Below are 8,347 nucleotides of genomic sequence, written 5' to 3' on the forward strand. Positions count from 1 at the left end.
GATTAGTTCTTAATCAACATAACTGTCAAGAGCATTGGTTTTGTTGGAAAGTAGGTTGGTATCGATCAATCCAGCTATCACAAACCTCATTTTTGTAGATATGGTAGAGCTGATTCAAGATAGATAGATTTATTAGTCCTTTGTGCTACATTATGTAGATGGGACAGGTCATATATCCCAGGTATAGTATAAATATATGAGATCATAAGAAAAGTCAATTTGAAAAACGTGACACGCATTGCAAACAATCACATACGTTTTAAAATAAATGGAATAGATAAATAAACAATATGTTATGATGTATACGTCACAATGAAAGTGATCTAACATTACTAACTTCAAGTATGAGTTTATCTCATGTAGAAACATTTTTTCGTTAGAAAAACTTTTAGCTGTTTTTTTAACGGCTTGAGGTGAAACTGGGAGTATATTGAAGAGACGGATACCAGCAAACATACTGTTTTATGAAGATTCTTTTCACTTCAGTTACTAGACCCCCAACAACAATGTTATAGTAAATAATGAAGTGAAACTTGGCAAAATAAAGTGATGTATATGTTTTAGTCTCTGATTTATCTATTCATAAGGGGTTTAATGAAATGATACGATAGATTAAATTTCCTGGATATAAAATTCTATATGTTCTTCCCAAGTGAAATGTGAGTTAATTAATGTCCCTATGAATTTTTTTGAGCTTGGTAATGCTAACGATTCATTCCGGAAAATCAAACTGAAATCATCTCTAGGCTTCGAGATGAATTTGCAAATTCCATACAGACAGTTTTTTTTTCAGGTTAACTAAAAGTCTATTCTTGTGGCACCAACCATCAAATTCGTGTAGGGTTGAGTAACATTTCTTCCGCTGTTTTACTCGAAAGGATAATGGAAGTGTCGTCTGTATACTGGTGTATCACACCATCACTTATATTATACCATCATATATAATAGAAAAATTTGTGGACCGAGTACACCGCCTTGAGGTATCCCGGTTGTTACAAGGAATGTATCGGGCATTACATCATTCTGCTTCACCTGGAAATATCTATTTGTAAGGAAAGACACTATAGACTCATTTATGTTTCCTCGGATACCAATATTAAATAGCTCATCTGAAACGAAGTTAATATTCAAGGTGTCGAAGGCTCTGTATACTCAAATCAAAGAATAAACCTTCCACAATGTTTTTTATTCATTAAATCATGTACAGAGTTGAGTTGTCGAACGATTTTTTGTGAACCCAAGTTGGTACTTTGTCATTAGATCGACCAAGTAATCATTTACCCTGCAATATATAATGTTTTCAAAAATTTTTGAGAATATACTCATTATTGATATGGGTCGATAGTTCTCTATATTTTTACAGTCACCATTTCTAACAATAGGAAAAGGACCGCAATTTCAAGCAGGTCAGGATATTCTCCAAATGAAATACAGAGATTTATAATATGCTCAATAACTTTGGATAATAAATCCTTTGAGCATATTGAGGATTGTCTGATTGGTCTGAAAGTCCAACTCTAGAAACAAGTTAAACTTATCTACAAACTCATTACCAGGTAATCTTATATTATTATTATTACTTTTTTTACCGTAGTTTGCGCTGGTCAAGCCCCGATACATTCGGGTGAGCGCGCCAGCATTATCAATCAACGAAAACTCCCCACACCATGGATTAAGTGATCATCGGGTCCGAAAATCATGTGTTCTGAGCAAGCGCAGTGAGCCAAGAATGACAGCCTTCTGCATCTGCCTGGCTAAGATTTCTGCCTTAGTGATGCGGCAATCTGGTATGATTTCAAGATTCGAGAGGACTCTAATGACTTCAAACACCTTGACATAGTGGTCTGGATAGGGTCTGTGGAGTTCGAAGAGGAAATCTCGATATTTTATCCGTTTTTCCTCCTCTTTTTGGACGATATTCGTCTCGCCAGGAGCTGAAAACTCCACGACAAATATCGTCTTGCTCTGGTGGTCGAGAAGGTCTACAAGGACTAGATATTAGCTTGTGAGAGCCTGAGGGTGGGGAACGAATAGTTCCAATGAATTCGTAATTTCTCGTTTCCCACAACGGGTTAAATATCCCTCGGAGCGTAAGGCAACACCGGTGTCTCGTCAATACCGTAAGAGTGTCGTATATGGTAATATAGCACTCTTAGGAGCGCGTTATGTTGATGGATATAGGCCGAGATCGTATATGCTAGGGTTTCGGGCGCCTTGCGACAGGCCCTGCACCTTGTGACAGGAACCTCTATACCCATCACGCGACTGCGGTAGACTAAGGTGTTGAAAACACCATCCTGGCAAGCCATGATGAACCCCTCAGTTTCCGACTTCACCCCACTCGACCTGAGGAAAGCGAAAGTCAGGCGCTTTGATAATCCAAGGTCTCCAATGTTATTGAAGAATGAAAGCATTGGCCTATCCTTGTGGTTCCGCAGAAGTGAGGTGATCTCTGCGGCTTTTATATGAGCTTTTTGCTGAACGGGTTCCAACTCGGTGACAAAGTTATTGTCAACTCATTCAGTGTCGAAAACTAAACTAAATTCATCAGCGCTCGGGCAGCTGTCCTGAAGAGAAATGCTCCAATTCCTGCTTTCTCATGGTCAGGGACCATGCAGAAAAGGGAATTCGAACTCCTGACGACTTTACAGGCTATTTCCTGTACTATTCTGTCAAGTACGGATGATTTGGGATGCAAACTCCTATAGAGATGCATCATTTTTCGGGTCTTTACGTCAAGTTGATACAGCTCCTCCCGAGTCCACTTCACTACTTCAAACGAGTAGAGTAAGATTGGAACGGCAGCAAATTTGTTTTTCCCCGACATTTCCGATGACCAGATCTGTTGAAGTTTGTGCTGATACTTGCAGCGGAGAGAGTTCTTCACTGCTGTTACCTCTTGTGAGTGGCGTTGTTCCACCCCGAGGTAAGTATACGTCTCTTCAGCATCCAAATGGTGTAGGATCTACGAGCTGCACATCTTCACCGTAGTCCCCACATCGTCCTTTTATGCGTTTATTCTTCCAGCACCCTCAAGGACTGATGGAGATCCTTCTCTCCGGTTGCATAAAGTTCGAGATCAACCTTATAAAACAAATGGGTGACCTTGTGCCTTCCCTCCGGTTTCCGGAGGTGCCACAGTTATACCCTCGAGTATTTCTGAGCGCAACGGATAATGGCAATAGTGATATACAGAAGAGAAGGAGACTGAGGGAATCGCCCTGAAATACACCCCTTCTGAAAGTGACCCGCCCTGTTTGGACTCTGTTTTGTCCAGATGTTATGGTGAAGCGAGTTCGCCAAAGTGGTATCGGTTGTTCAATGCATGTCGGTACACGACAAAATAGTGAGATTCTACGCCACTGTATCAACGACAACTCCAAATTTATAAACACAAAACTTGTTAAATGGTTACTACTACTACATTCGTGTTGAGCGGTTGAGCCACATGCATGGCATGCATTATTTTTCTTGCGGGGCAGTATTATATATAAAATTTTCATAACTGAAGTTGCGTGTACAGTTATAGTCCCAGGGACAAATTCATTTTCAGAAAAAAAATCTCAAATGATCAGTCTTTCTAATTGAATAAAACTCCTAACCCCTCTTCAAGGATTCCTCTGTATTATAAAATGCATATCTTTGCTTTATTAGAATTGCCTGTAGATCATGCGGGTAGTAATTATTGCACCTCAAAATAAGGTTCTCAGAAAAGCTCTGTCGATAATTTCAAAACTCTGTCTGTTCGATCGAGCATCAACTCGAATGCACCTTCTGAAATATGAAGTGTGTTCAATAATTCCAAAAAAAAATAGTAAAACCTGGATGGATAATTCATGCTAGCTATTTATGATATGAGTGTTGAAAGTAAGGTTTTATTTTGTGAGTGAAAAAGTTTGCGAACGAGCGTAGCGAGTTGAGCAATTTCACGAACAAAATATTACTTACTTTTAACACAAATGTCATACAAAGTTTTTTGTACAGTTGTCCCGTTTTCATAATAAAATAGATGAACTTAATATTTCTTCAAAAACACATTTTGACATCTCTTGTCAGTTAACTATTATCATGTTATCGCATTTGCTGTGAAGTGGCCGTGTCAGGTGACGCCAAATCACCCAGTTACCAACAAACAATATTGTGTACAGCTCACGCGTTTTATTTAAAGTCATATTTGAAGTTCTTGCCGGTGTTTAATGTCTTGCATATTGAAGAACATTATGCAATTGGGTGTTCCTGACGATATTGAAGAGGCTGCAAAAAGAGTTTCAATTGAAATGTCACCAAAAAAATTGACTCACCAGTACAACATCGCATATTCTAATATTCTTAGCTGGTGTTGACTTGAAAACGTCGAAGAAAACTTCAGCGAAACCGTCTTCTTAGCCTATCTAGAAGAGAAATAAAAAATATGGAACTCGTCAACTTTGTGGAGCAAGTTTTCAATGGTAAAGTCGAGTGCGCTCGTTTAAAATGGTGTTAATACAAGGAAATATTTCAAGGTGATAGCATTCTTGAAGCGGAAAAATGAAAGTTAAAGGCCCAAAATATCAAAAACTCTCACGTTTGAACAAGTCCAGAGGTTTATAAATGAGGCGCCAGATGAAAAATATTTGATGATAAAAGTTGCTACTATTTTTGGAATATATGGAGCCTGCCGGCGTGAAGAGCTGTGTCATGTATTAATGAAAGACATCAAATTAATGGATAAATCATTGATTGTTCGAATTATAAATCCAAAAACGAAAATAGGTCATTTTGGATTTCAGATATAATCTTCTTCTATTTCGATAGTGGTCATGTCAATGTATTAAGAAGAAGAAGAAGAACTTCATTTACAGGTAGGCAAGCCTAATATAAACAGAATGAATGTACTTTATCTAAATATAATACATAAAAATCAAAATAAATTAGTGTATTATAACCAAATAACAGAAAATCACAAGAAAGAAGAAAAAACTATATCGCACATATTCTATATAGGATACACGTTTACATATTTACTTATGTATGCATTCAAAGCAAAGTTTTAGTCATTATCATATTTTAAATATAAATTAGCTTCAATTCAGTTTTTCGTTATGAATGTTACCAAGTCCCTCTTGAATAGACGGAGAGAAGAACAGGTTTTAATATTATTTGGTAGTTTATTGAAGTGAGATTTTACAAACGATTTCGGCTTCTGTAGAATTGGTACCTGAAAGAAAATGAAATAATTCATAAATAGAAATCTTTATCTTTTAGAGTACTATACAGCAAGCACCAAACATGATGGTGAGCCCGCCCCCATGCGCATAAACTCATTTTCCATGTAACCCCCACTACAGGTCTTGCAAGACTTACAAATGCTCTGTACGAAGGCGTATTCATTCAGGGTTGCCAATCTGCCAGTAATTCCTGGATTTGTAAGTAATTTTACCCTTCTGCAGTGTTTTGTGAGTAATAGCGAATTTCCAGCCCTTTGTAAGGAATCCGGCTCACCAATAGATGCCATGATTGTGAACAAGAAATGGTCACACCCAGATCACATTTTTATCTTTGTTGGCCATGCAATGAATGAAGAGGGAAATACGTCATTGATATTAACTCTTGAACCAATTTAGTATTCTGTGTTTTCTGTTTTATGCCATGCTGGGCAATGCTCTGTCATCTGCCACGTCTCATTGTCTCATTGACATTTCTGTGGCAGTACTTTGATAACTGTCAAATTAAAGTCGAACCTAATTAACCTAAATCTTTGTCAAAAATTATTTCATCTAACATCAACATCGTAAAATCTTCATCTTTACTTTTTGCATCCATTGTTGTGTATTTGAGATTTGAGCCTCACAAGACATTTTTTTAATTAATAACTTAAAAAAATTTCTTTTGAAGAAAAATGTGAATAAAAAAATGGATAAATGGTTGAAGTTGAATAGCAAAGCTGGAACATCTAGAGAGGTATACATTTTTTCTCTGATTCATATGACGATTGTCTAATAACAAGTCTTTTAGGAGTCTGCCGATGTCGAAAGCATTGAATCAAACATTACCAGCAATAGCAGCAATAGCAATATATTTCCTTTTATGTATTTCATACATGTTGTTTTTGAAAAAATTTGTTTGTTTTGCCAAAGGTTTCATTATTTTTGTAGGAATATTGTAGAATGACTGACTTAGTAAAAGAAAACTGTTTGTAATATATATTAAGTATGTATTTTCAAAATATATTTGAAGTATTAAAAAATATAAATTTATTGTAAGTTGAGGCTGAATTAGTATAAGAAAAGAGATTATTTTTGTTATGGTTTTATGTTATGTGAATATTTATTTTCATATCAATTATGATATACATTTGGAGTATTGAGAAATATAAGTTACTTTTTCTGTTATAAATAAAAATTTTAGACATTTAGTATTTTTGTTTATTTTATTCAGGAATATTGAATATATTTCAAAAAAATTAACTTTTTGTTTACATTGGAATTTGAATATAAAAAACCACTCTCCCCACTTTCGATCAAAAATCTTCTTTTTTTATGTTTTGGGTCCTTGTTTTCTATGAACATTTGGTCAATCAAAAATTTCATTTTCCAGACACTTTTATCCCTCTGGTTTAGTGGCGCAGTCACAGAGTAATTAAAAGTATTTTGTGGCGCAGTAACCTACCCATTATAAACCGGATTCACTAATTCAGAAAAGATGTATTGTTTGTAAATTTTGATCAAGATAGTTGCAGTAAAATATAAGTAGTATCAAATTTTCTGCAAGTGATTTCCAGGAATCCATAGTAATATTGCCAGTATTTGTGATGAGCAGCGTTGGCAACACTGTATTCATTATCCATTACTTGGCCTCCAATGCTGTTGGCGTTTGGCATTATCTGAATAATTTCTGTTATTTCTGAAAAATGTCATTGCCTAACAAAAACCAGTCATCAAGAGTCAGACACGTGAAATAATTTTTAAAGTGTTCAATCAATTTAAAAGTGTTAAATGTGAGTCGGATACGTTATCAAATGTGAAATATAAAACATCTCTCGCTACAGGTAACATTAAATAAATAAAAAAAATATTCTATAGGTTTATATTAGGTTTTTCAATAAGAACCATTTAAAGAGTGGTTAAAGAAGGGAAGCAATTAATTTCTGCAAATAACGGAGAAGTAGAATTTTCCACACCAAGAAAGAAGCGGCCTAGAAGAGCACCAGTAACTGATATTCCAATATTAGACGGATTATTAACGACTTTCATAAGACGAAAGGGTGTTGTATTACGGTAAAAAAGTTCCAACACATAATTGATGACTTTTTGGGAATTGTGGCTTCCGAAACATCTCTTCGTAGAATTTTAAAGAAAATACGTTTCAAATGAGATAGGACTGAAAATAGAGCATTGATATTAGAGCATTGAGCATTGAGGATTAAGTATTAACAAAAAATCGCTCATTTTCGCAACCTTCAGCGACCAATTGTACTTTTTGATGAAACATACTAGTGGACATACATCTTCCAAGAACTGGACAGATGAATCAACCAAAGAGTTATTTAAAAATATTGCGAACGGACCAAAACTCATTATTGGCCATTATTGGCTTTTTACCTAATTGTTGGCTCTCTTCAAATCAGGCACAACATCAGGGGATTATCATTCAGAAATTATTTCTGAAAATTATGCTAAATGGTTACAAGAAAAGTTAATCCCAAATGTACCTGTGAATTAGGTAGTCATGACCGATAATGCTCCATATCATAATATTCAAATTATGTTGTGAGATAATTAGTTGACCTAGTCATTGAACTCAGGTATAACTGACATTAATAAGTTCCTAGAATATTATTAGTTTCTAGGTAGACAGTAATATTTCAAAAAGTATATATAAATCACAATGTATGTAGAATTCAGTTAACCCTGAAGAGGCACGAGCCTGTAGTCCCAACAAATATTCAAACAAATTGTAAATTACTAACCCTAAAAAATGAATAACCGTGTGATAAGATAGAATTCAGTTCGTTAGTGAACACGCTTGAAAAAGCTACTGTGCAGCTAAACACGTGTTGCAGATTTGTTAATCTTTTCTGGTGAAAATCTCACAATGAAGTGTTTTTCAAAATACATCAACTTTGAAATAGTTTTTGAGGTAAGTAAACAATTGACAAATAGCTGAATAATATGATTGAATTTCATTATTTAAAAAAAAAATCAAGATGGATGTCGTAGCAGGTCCAAGTAATGTACAAAGAAAGCGGAAGTTCATGTCGTTAGGAGAAAAACAGATTGTCTGTAGAGTGTACGAAAATTTAAAAAATACACTCCGTACAGTGGAAGCTGTAGCCCAGTGTTCATTTTTAACGGGAATATCCGTGTCG

At 35.4% G+C, this 8,347-nt stretch overlaps 1 long non-coding RNA gene across 1 annotated transcript; it reads left to right on the top strand.

The window, feature by feature from the left end:
- Positions 1-5,367: 5,367 nt before the first annotated feature.
- On the top strand, positions 5,368-6,394 carry LOC141481670 (uncharacterized). The gene is made up of 3 exons (XR_012465094.1): positions 5,368-5,405; positions 5,458-5,940; positions 5,995-6,394. It is a non-coding gene; the product is annotated as an uncharacterized lncRNA (long non-coding RNA).
- The last annotated feature ends 1,953 nt before the right edge of the window (positions 6,395-8,347 follow it).

Source organism: Leptinotarsa decemlineata, unplaced genomic scaffold (assembly GCF_025532065.1).
Source record: "Leptinotarsa decemlineata unplaced genomic scaffold, Ldec_3_MD MMD2_tig00000251_RagTag_RagTag, whole genome shotgun sequence".
NCBI classification, from domain to species: Eukaryota; Metazoa; Arthropoda; class Insecta; order Coleoptera; family Chrysomelidae; genus Leptinotarsa; species Leptinotarsa decemlineata.